Consider the following 11,567-nt stretch of genomic DNA (forward strand, 5'->3'; position numbering starts at 1 on the left):
ACTCGAAAATTGTAATAATCAGCTAAGTTACGATGATTATTAATAACTTGTTTAAGGAAGTCAAAGTTATTGTAAAAGGAATGTTTTCAGGTACAGATCATAACCTAAATTCCTGATACTCAAAAACCTCTCGTTATTTCTTAAACTTTCTTTCATCATTGAAAATAACCTAAAATATTTAATAATAATATTCATTTAATGTTTAACTTTTAATGCTTCATTCTTGATATAAATAAGTAAACTTTTTTTACATTATTCAAGTTTTGACCCATCTTAATTGCACCAAATTGCCTATAGTCACCATAAACCCCATTGTGGTCATAGCGGGTCAACCTTGCCTGCACGCCATCGTTGACGGTTTCTGCAAATGTGTTTGAGCCACTCCCCACCTCCCTCCCGGCCTTTCCGAGAAGTTTACAGCAGAGTGGGGCTGCACCATGTGACTCTATCTATCTATCTCTATCTCTCTCTATCTATCTTTATCCTGACACGCATTCTTTTAGTTCGTCCTAGTTTTCTGTACGTTCCACAATAACTTCATATCTTCTACCAAACAGATGTATGGGGATCGGAGAATCAAAAGGTATTGCGAAAACGGGATTCAGTTGTCTCAATAACTCCTCCAATGATTTATGCCCCACGTCCGTTATTTCCCCATAGATCTAATCGAATTAATCTATGAGCTGGTCTCATTGCAGTGCTCTGAATAATTAAATCCAAGGGCTACAAACTGAGTAATTCTTTTAGAACTGCTCCGGATTCTGTACTCATAGCTCCGGTAATACCTAGACACACAGTGTGTCATCATATAACATATCATATGAACGGCGGAGTTAGATATATCAAGAAATATTTTGAATTTTCAGCTACTTAGGAATGGAAACCATGCATAGGAAAGTTGACAGTGTTCCTTTTCAAATCCAAAGCGCTAGAGACGGAGGATTTTATGAGCGTCCTAATTTCTCAAAGTGATGACCTCGATACGGGATTATAGAGAGTCTTCAGAAGGAAGATGGAGAACAAAGGTAAACTCCTAACGATTGGAGTAGATGGCACATCTCTGGATGCAATTAAACTGCAAAATTCATCAACTATAGATTTGGCAACATATACACAGGGAGAAGCCACGGAAAAATACTTCGGAGGAGATAGCGCATGGAAAACAGTGTTGTGCATGAGTTAACTAATTTAATTCAAAATACATATGTCCTTCGTGGCTGTCCAAGTTTCTCTCCCGGGGGAAAACTCAGGAGGCAGTCGTGGCTACTTCCCAGGAGACGGCATCTAGATCCCACCGGACCTAGTCACTAGACTACTGAAATTCTGTGACAGAAAAGCACTACCATTTCTCCTTGGCTGCAATTCCCTCGCCTAACGTATCTAGGGAAGCAGTGACACTAATCGAAGAGGTGGGTACCCTCTTGAATTAACTCTTATCAAAATAGAAGAAGAAGACACAAGAACAAGATAGAAATATATAACATACGTAACACTCCAACCTTCATGACCAGCACTAGATAAGAGATACTAGAGGTAGCTCTGGAAAATACCCTAATGAACGGACTGGTCAAAAATTGGAGGGTGTCGGATGAGCCCTTTATGTCGGATTACATTCAACATTGAGGGAATCTTCGAAATAAAAAGAATAATAAGGAATCCCAAATGAGCAAATGAGCAAATGAGTTACACTCTGAAGCTAAGGTAAAGTGGGCAGTGGAAGCGTTTGAACCACTCAAATCGCCCTAAGTAGATGGCATATTCTAAAAACTGCAACAGAGAGGCCTAGAAATCATCTTAGAGTCTCTTCTTAGAGCAGTCTTGGGATATATATCAAAGGCATGGAAGAGGTAGGAGAAAAACCCATTCCAAAAGCAGGTCAAAAAACCCTTTTCAAACTAAATCTTTGAGACCAATTTGTCTAACATCGTTCGTACTCAAAACGATGGCGAAAGTCATCCCCTAAATCAGTGTCAACACCCTTACCAGGCAAGAGGGTCAACCAAAACTTTCTGTATTACCTGCCAGTTGTAGCACGGGATGCCGTAAAAAAAACAAAGAAATAGCACTGTGTGCCCCACACAGAGATACAAAATGCTCTCATCCGCCATGGAGTGGGAAACAGCCTGACCTTCTGAATGGGCAAAGTGTTAGGGAGTAGGCAAGTACAAATTCTATTGTCGTGAACACTAATCAAGGTTGTCCACACGGTGGGATACGATCACCGCTTATGTGAAGTATGGTAGTGGATGAACTCCTAGGAGACTAAATACTAGAATGCAAGTCCTGGGTTACGTTGACGACACTGTTTTAATCTGCAGGGGACAAATATTTGGGAATTACACTAGACCGAAAATGATGCATGCTGGAAAAACATGTCGATACGCTACTAGACCTCTGATGACTTGTAGGTCCATAGCGGGGAAAAAATGGGATTTCACCCCGAAGATACAACTTTGGATGTACACTTCAATAGTAAGGCAATGATTACTTATCCGGGGGTAATCTGGGCAGGAAGAACTGAACTCAGCACAACAGCCAGCATATTACATAAACTTCAAAGACTGTATATGAGTTGTGGTTTCGTCCAGGGCAGAGGCAACTCATCACGAACCGGACCAGTGTTGATGGCGGACTTAGGAATCCCTCAGTTCCCAAACAAAATACTAGTTTAGCCTCGACCGGCTTAAGCCCGAATTTTACATTTTACGCTGATCCACCTGGACGAAATGGTAAATACTTTTTTGTAACTTTGGGGATATGGTCAGACTTTTCGGATAAGTGGTTTCTGAGGATAGATCCTTGATATGCCCACTTTATAAGTCTTACCCTTTACCGTTAACATTGAAACTAAGGCTTAATTCGAAAAGTACTAATCTAGACCTTTCAGTGGTTTTTCATGGTTTTGTTTGAAAAAAGGGGTTTTACACCCTTCTCTTTATGTATGGAGAGTCTTCCTTAAGCTGCCTGTAAGATGATTATACTCGCTATAGCGTAGGCGCTGTTAATTTCAAAATCCTCAGCGAATTTCGTAACAGTGGATGAAACTGTTTCCGCATACACTGAGAGAGTTTAGTGGTACCCAGTGACGAACTGGGATAATGACCTCTTAATGTGTAAATGTGCATACATGCATTCAGAATGAAGGTGTCCAACCAGACCCAGTCAAGGTGCAAACGATTTCAAGCTTCCCGCTTCCAAAAACCGTTGAAGGTCTCAACAGGTTTTTGGGCATCTTAAACTTCTATCGTCGTTTCCTGCTCAAGCCCGCCAACCATCAATCGATAATCAACGCCTTCCTGTCTGGGTCGAAAACCAAAGACTCCCGTCTGATTGTGTAGTTGCCAGAGGCTGTCCAGGCGTTTGAGACCACTAAGCAACAGCTGGTCGATGCTACACTTTTGCCGTTGAGCTTCTTCTCCCAATAAATCAACCCCGCTCAATCGAACTACGGCACCTATGATCGTGAGTTACTCACCGCATCATCATCATCATCAACGGCGCAACAACGGGTATCCGGTCTAGGCCTGCCTTAATAAGGAACTCCAGACATCCCGGTTTTGCACCGAGGTCCACCAATTCGATATCCCTAAAAGCTGTCTGGCGTCCTGACCCACGCCATCGCCCCATCTTAGGCAGGGTCTGCCTCGTCTTCTTTTTCTACCATAGATATTGCCCTTATAGACTTTCCGGGTGGGATCATCCTCATCCATACGGATTAAGTGACCCGCCCACCGTAACCTATTGAGCCGGATTTTATCCACAACCGGACGGTCATGGTATCGCTCATAGATTTCGTCATTGTGTAGGCTACGGAATCGTCCATCCTCATGTAGGGGACCAAAAATTCTTCGGAGGATTCTTCTCTCGAACGCGGCCAAGAGTTCGCAATTTTTCTTGCTAAGAACCCAAGTTTCCGAGGAATACATGAGGACTGGCAAGATCATAGTCTTGTACAGTAAGAGCTTTGACCCTATGGTGAGACGTTTCGAGCGGAACAGTCTTTGTAAGCTGAAATAGGCTCTTTTGGCTGACAACAACCGTGCGCGGATTTCATCATCGTAGTTGTTATCGGTTGTGATTTTTGACCCTAGATAGGAGAAATTGTCAACGGTCTCAAAGTTGTATTCTCCTATCCTTATTCTTCTTCGTGTTTGTGTTTGACCAGTGCGGTTTGATGTTGTTGGTTGATTCGTCTTCGGTGCTGACGTTGCCACCATATATTTTGTCTTGCCTTCATTGATGTGCAGCCCAAGATCTCGCGCCGCCTGCTCGATCTGGATGAAGGTAGTTTGTACGTCTCGGGACGTTCTTCCCATGATGTCGATATCGTCAGCATAAGCCAGTAGTTGGGTCGACTTGAAGAGGATCGTACCTCTTGCATTCACCTCAGCATCACGGATCACTTTCTCGAGGGCCAGGTTAAAGAGGACGGATGATAGCGCATCCCCTTGTCGTAGACCGTTGGAGATGTCGAATGGTCTTGAGAGTGATCCTGCTGCTTTTATCTGGCCTCGCACATTGGTCAGGGTCAGCCTAGTCAGTCTTATTAATTTCGTCGGGATACCGAATTCTCCCATGGCCGTGTACAGTTTTACCCTGGCTATGCTATCATAGGCGGCTTTAAAGTCGATGAACAGATGGTGCAACTGTTGTCCATATTCCAACAGTTTTTCCATCGCTTGCCGCAGAGAGAAAATCTGATCTCTTGCTGATTTGCCTGGAGTGAAGCCTCTTTGGTATGGGCCAATGATGTTCTGGGCGTATGGGGCTATCCGGCCTAGTAAGATAGTGGAGAATATCTTATAGATGGTACTCAGCAACGTGATACCTCTATAATTGCTGTCCCATACCTTGAGCACAAGTTGATGAACCACTTGGTGTAACTGGTCGCCTCCATATTTAACCAATTCGGCTGTAATTCCATCGGCTCCTGACGACTTATGATTTTTTAGCCGATGAATTGCACGGACTGTTTCTCCTAAACTTGGTAGTGGCAGTATTTGTCCGTCGTCTTCAGTTGGCGGGACCTCCAACTCGCCGATGTTCTGGTTGTTCAGTAGCTCATCAAAGTACTCAACCCATCGCTCTAATATGCCCATTCTGTCGGAAATCAGATTTCCCTCTTTGTCTCGGCAGGATGAGCATCGAGGTGTATAAGGCTTCATCCTGCTGACTTGTTGGTAAAAGTTCCGCGCCTGGTGCCATTGCTCCCTGTACTTTTCTAGTTCATAGACTTGTTGGTTCTCCCAGGCTTCCTTTTTCCGTCTGTGAAGTTGCTTCTCCACTCGTCGGAGTTCGTGATAAGTCTCTGCGCGTGCCCGCGTTCTTTGAGAATGCAACATTACTCGGTATGCGGCATTCTTTCGTTCCGTTGCTAACTTACATTCATCGTCAAACCAGCCGTTCCGACTCCTTTTGCGGCTGGGGCCAAGTATGGTTGTGGCCGTATCCATGATAACGTTCTTCAGGTGATTGTGAAGATCATTTGTTGATGCTTCATCTCCAGGTCCTCTGTTGACTGCGGTTATTGCGGCATCCATTTCCCTCTTATAGGTGTCGCGGAGGGTTGTGTTGTGGATGCCTTCAGTGTTCACTCTCACCTGATTGTCAGAGGGGATTCTAGGTGGTATTGTTATTCGAGCTCGGAGCACCATGCCAACGAGATGGTAATCCGAGTCTATATTGGCCCCCCTATATGTTCTGACATTCATCAAGGCTGAGAGGTGGCGGCGTTCGATCAACACGTGGTCAATTTGGTTGAAAGTGGTCCCGTCTGGAGAGGCCCACGTATGTTTGCGGACCGCTTTCCGCGCAAACCAGGTACTTCCAACAACCATTTCGTGTGACCCTGCTAATTGAATAGTCCGCAGTCCGTTATCATTTGTTTTTTCGTGTAAGCTATGGGAGCCAACGTATCGCCTGAATACGGGCTCCTTCCCTACTTGGCTCTTAAAATCCCCAAGTATGATTTTGATATCATATTTGGGACAGGCTTCGAGGGTTCGTTCTACTGTCTCGTAGAAGGTATCCTTCTCCGACTCTGCAGTCTCCACTGTAGGGGCGTGAACGTTTATGAGGCTTATACCTTGCATACCTTGCAATTAAATACTTCCGGTATTCCCTTGAAGGTAGGTCGTTCACATTGTCCATGGACCAAAAGCCACTCATTTTTGCTTTACAGCAAAAGCCCGATAAAGTGTCCCCTCCCCAACTTCGGCACTTGAACTTCACTAGCCAGTTCACTTCCGATATTCAACACGTGTCTGAAAAAGATAACGTGTTTGTTGACGCTTTGTCACGTGTCCACCGCCGTCGATTTTCTGGCAATCGGCGGGGCGCAGTTTTCTAGAGCTTGAGAACCAACCCCAAATACACATTTAGGGAGCTTTTAGCAAATTGGTTTTAAAGGAATGCGTCAGCTTCGAATGCATATGCTTGCCGCACAAGGCTACTGTGTGATATGTGTTGATTCGCGCGGATGTATATTGAGAAGTTTCATCTCAACTAATTAACTCGTTAGTTAAAGCGAACAAACCGTATCAACTTCAAATCTATCCCAACGAACGTCACTCATTAAGAAATTTGGATGCTAGCCGACATTATGAAACGAAACTACTTTCATTTTTACAAAATAATTTACGAGTTTAATATATTTATTTTAGACCAGAATAGTAACGAACAAGTTAAATTCAAATAATATCAAAATCAATAACTCAATATTCAGAAGAAAACATAATAAAGCTAATTTTTATTATAAATTTAAGAGGAAACGCTCAACTTTATTTAGTCACGAGCGATGTGACGTTATGTATGTCTCGCGCCGCGGTTGGATACAGAAGAGACCGACTTATTTCCATGCGGTCCTTACTGTCCCAACCAACGGCATTTCTTTACAGCTGGTTCTCCACTCCCCTGGTGCGTTCTGAAAACGAGTGAGTGGAGAGTTTCTGAGTTCAGCGCCATCTACCCGTCCGCATCCGCAACATCCGAAATAAATTTCGGATGCTGCAGATCCTGCCGCGCCACATCACTCCGCCCCCAGACGAAACCTAGGGGGTTTCGGCGACGGATCCCCGAACTTCGTTCGCCGTTAATCCTCAAAGCGGACACGACGTTGCTTCGGGGCGCACACGGGCTTCAGCCTGGACAAAGAGACCGCCTTTTTGTGACCACCGATCTCGAGCTGGAAGAAATGTTCTCCCCGCTCGAGAACGCGGTACGGGCCCTCATATGGAGGCTGCAGCGGTTTCCGGACGGCATCCGTCCTGATCAGCACGTGCGTGCACGTGTCCAGTTCCTTGGGCGAACAAGCAGGTATGGACGAGTGTCGAGTGGGTGGTGGCGCTTTGATGCGTCGGAGATTGTCCCTCAGCAGACGCACCAACCCCGACTCCGTGAGACCCGATCTCTTGTCGAAGACCGGATCGCTTGGGAGTCTTGGGTTCTCCCCGTAAACCAGCTCCGCGGGGCTGGCAGCAAATTCCTCTCGGCGGGTTGTACGATGGCCGAGTAGGACGAGAGGCAAGACTTGAGTCCAGGACGGGTCGTCGCGTGCCATAATGGCGGCTTTCAGCGTCCGGTGCCAACGTTCTAGCATCCCATTGGACTGCGGGTGGTATGCAGTAGTCCGCTGGCGTTTAAAACCCAGGAGTTTGCCTAACTCGGAGAAAAGGGTGGACTCAAATTGCATTCCCTGGTCAGTGATGATCACTGCAGGGACGCCAAAGCGAGGTATCCACTCTCGGCAGAGGGCTTCGGCACAAGATTGCGCCGTAATGTCCTTCAGAGGTATTGCCTCAGGCCACCGCGTGAACCTGTCGATGATTGTGAGGCAATACTTGTAACCGTGCGAGTCTCGCAAAGGCCCTATTATGTCGAGGTGTATGGTGTGGAAACGCTTGGTAGTGCGGGGGAATGAGCCCACTTCTTTCCTTACATGCCTGGAGACTTTACACTTCTGGCATGCGATGCACTCTCTGGCCCAGGAATTGATATCCTTGTTCATGGAGGGCCAGAAGTATTTTCCGGTGACTAACCGGTTTGTTGTCCTGATGCCGGGGTGCGCCAAGTCGTGAACTGCGTGGAACACTTCCTTGCGAAATGTGGCCGGAATGTATGGCCGAGGTCCCTTTTCCGAGTCTTCGCAGCAGAGCGAGAGGTTTGAGCCGAAGATAGGCAACTCCCGAAATTTGTATTTGGGGTTGGACTTGAGGCTCTGAAGTGCTGCGTCATCCACTTGCGCCTTGGCAATAGCCGAGAAATCGAGTGAGGCGGGGATGTTAACTTCGGAGACACGAGACAAAGCGTCAGCAACAATGTTGTCCTTCCCGGACACGTGCTGGATGTCTGACGTGAACTGGCTTATGAAGCTCAGGTGTCGAAGCTGACGAGGGGACGCTTTGTAGGGCTTCTGTTTCAAAGCGAACGTGAGAGGCTTATGGTCCGTGAACACTGTGAACGGCCTGCCTTCTAGGGAGAAACGGAAGTACTTGATGGACAGGTATGCGGCGAGCAGTTCGCGATCGTAGGTGCTGTAGTTCCGTTGAGCGGGATTCAACTGCTTCGAGAAGAAGCTCAACGGCTGCCAAACTTGGTCCATCTTTTGGTGAAGGGCAGCACCTACTGCGATGTCAGAGGCATCAACAAAAACGGCTAGGGGTGCATCTTGTAGAGGAAATGCCAAGAGTGTAGCGTCAGCCAGTTGCTGTCTGGATTTATTGAACGCGCAGACAGCCTCTTCAGACCACACAATCTCTCGTGTGTCTTTTGTTTTGGGGCCAGACAAGTACGCGTTCAAAATGGACTGGTGATGGGCGGCCTTGGGCAGGAAACGACGATAAAAGTTTAGCATGCCCAAGAACCTCCTCAACTCCCTCACTGTTTTTGGACGCGGGAAGCTTGTGATTGCTTGCACCTTGTCTGGATCGGGCTGTATTCCTTCAGAGGAAATGGAGTGGCCGAGGAATCTCACCTGTTTTTGAAGGAACTTGCATTTCTCAACGTTTAGGACTAAACCGGCCTCAAGGAGACGTTGAAAAATGCACTCGAGATGGGCTAAGTGCTCAGACTCAGTAGAAGAAGCGACCAAAACATCATCCAAATAGACGAAGCAGAAATCGAGGTTTCGCAGGACTGAGTGAATGAACCTTTGAAAGGTTTGCGCCGCATTGCACAATCCGAAAGTCATTCGGGTGAACTCGAAGAGTCCAAAGGGTGTGCATATTGCCGTCTTTGGAATGTCTTCAGGAGCTACAGGGATTTGGTGGTATGCCTTGGCTAAGTCCAAGGTCGAAAAGATGCGGCAATTCGCGAGGTGATGCGCAAAGTCGTGGATGAGTGGAATCGGATATCGGTCAGGAACAGTCTGTGCGTTTAGCCTTCTGTAATCCCCACAGGGACGCCATTCGCCATTTGGCTTAGGGACCATATGTAAAGGGGAAGACCAACAGCTGTTTGAGGGCCTGCAGATACCCTGTTGAACAAGTTGTTCAAATTCTTTCCGCGCGATAGCCAGTTTCTGGGGTGGTAGAGGACGCACCTTTGAGAAAATCGGGGAACCAGTAATATTTATGTGGTGCTGCACATTGTGCTTTACTGGTTTCGAGAGACTACACTCGGTAGTTATCTGGCTGAACTTTTGGAGGAGTGTCCGAACACGAGAGTCGGAGATGTCTTCCAAAAGAACGGAAAGGTTATTGTCAGCGTGAGATACCATTTGGCCCGACGAATTTAGTTTGGTTGTGGGGTCTATAAGGGACTTATTTTGCAAGTCCACCAGCAACCCATAGTGACACAAGAAGTCTGCGCCTAATATGGGGAAGCTGACATCCGCCAGGATGAAACGCCACGGAAACGTCCTACGCAAGCCAAGACTCACGTCCACTTACCTGTACCCGTATGTATTGATGCGGGAGGAATTTGCTGCCGCCAGTTTGAGGGATTGTGGAAATAGTCGATGATGCTGGGGTACGGGAAGAACCGAAACCTCCGCACCCGTGTCGACGAGGTAGTTGCGCCTGCTGAGGGGGTCGAAAATAGTTAGGCGACGTGGCGCTGCGCTCTGGGTGGCCGTCGCCAAGACCCCCCGCGGACCTAGTTTTTTGCGGTAGGCGCGAATTTGCAAGGTAGCGTACATCTTGTCGCTTTATCTCCGAACTTACGATGATACCAGCAAATACCTTGGTACGCAGGCTGTCTTGACGACCTGCTACCCGAACGCCCTTTTCGTGTGGCAGACCGTGAGCGAGCTCGCGACCTGGCACTCGAACGCTGAGCGTCCAACGTCGCCCGCATCTCGGCCACGCTGGCAGTTAAGGCCGCGATCTCGCGCCGTAAGTCGCTGACCTCATCCGACGGTGGTTGAACGGCCGCTATGGTTGGGCGAACGTACACCTCCTGTACCTGGTCGGCCGTCGCTGCTAGTTCCTCCAAGGAACCGGAGACGCAGGCTAGGATCGCCTGGGTGCCCTCCGGGAGCCGACGCAGCCAGAGCGACTTGATCAGATCGTCGCCGATCTTGCTCCCACCCAATTGCCTCATTTCACGAAGCAATTGGCTGGGAGTTCGATCACCCAACGTTAAACCCGCCAGCAAGTGGTCTAATTTTGCCGACTCGCTTGCCGACAGGCGCCTGATCAACTCGCTCTTGAGCTGAGAGTACGATGCCGACTTCACTACGTCGGACACCAGAAGTATGGACTCTTCGTCCAGGCCGACCACCGCGTAGTTGAAACGGGTCGCGTCCGATGTGATGCCGGACATTTGGAACTGTGCTTCCAAATGCACGAACCACAGCTCGGGGTTCCGCCGCCAAAACGGAGGAACGCGTACGGCGAGGGCGGTCACTTGTGGGTCCGATGGGCCTGCCGCGTCTTTATTGTCAAACGACATTTTTCTTACCGAGAAGTACGAGATTGAGATGCAAACGCGGTGAGTTTATACTGAAACGCGGTGAACTTTACACCGACACGGCAGGCCGCACCCACAAATGCACGCACGAAACGAGAAAAACAACAACCGAAGCGGACGCTCTCCAGCGCAGACCAAAAACACCAAGGAAATGTAGAACCCGCGATGCGAAACACTTCAATGCCGTCTCTTGCAGCGATTTTACTTTTATTATCACTTTTTCTTTAAATAATATTTCAATTTCAAACAATTATTTTGACAGAGATGCGGCGAATTGAATGCAATTGTTGCAACATGTGTACACACAATAAAATAATAGAATGTAATTAATCAAAAGGCAATTTCTTCGCCCGGTCCGGTCACGTGAGGCTGATGAGAATACGCAAACAGGATTTTGAATTCGACTTTGACTTCTTCAATTGAAAATTTATCGATTTTCCGCTCGGCGCAGCGTATCCGTAGGCGCTTCGTCGGCTGCAAGGAAGCAAGAGTTCCGGAATGCGTTGGCTCCGCTGCTGCTGCTGCTTAAGTTGGGCGAATGACGGCCGGACAGCTCTCCGATCTGTTGATTCCCGGCTCAGGCTGGCGTGAATGCGATAAGCAGTCGCTACTGCTGATCGTTGCCGCGGCTACTCCTGTCTCTGCTACGTGACTCTACC

This window comes from Hermetia illucens, chromosome 6 (assembly GCF_905115235.1).
Source record: "Hermetia illucens chromosome 6, iHerIll2.2.curated.20191125, whole genome shotgun sequence".
NCBI lineage: Eukaryota > Metazoa > Arthropoda > Insecta > Diptera > Stratiomyidae > Hermetia > Hermetia illucens.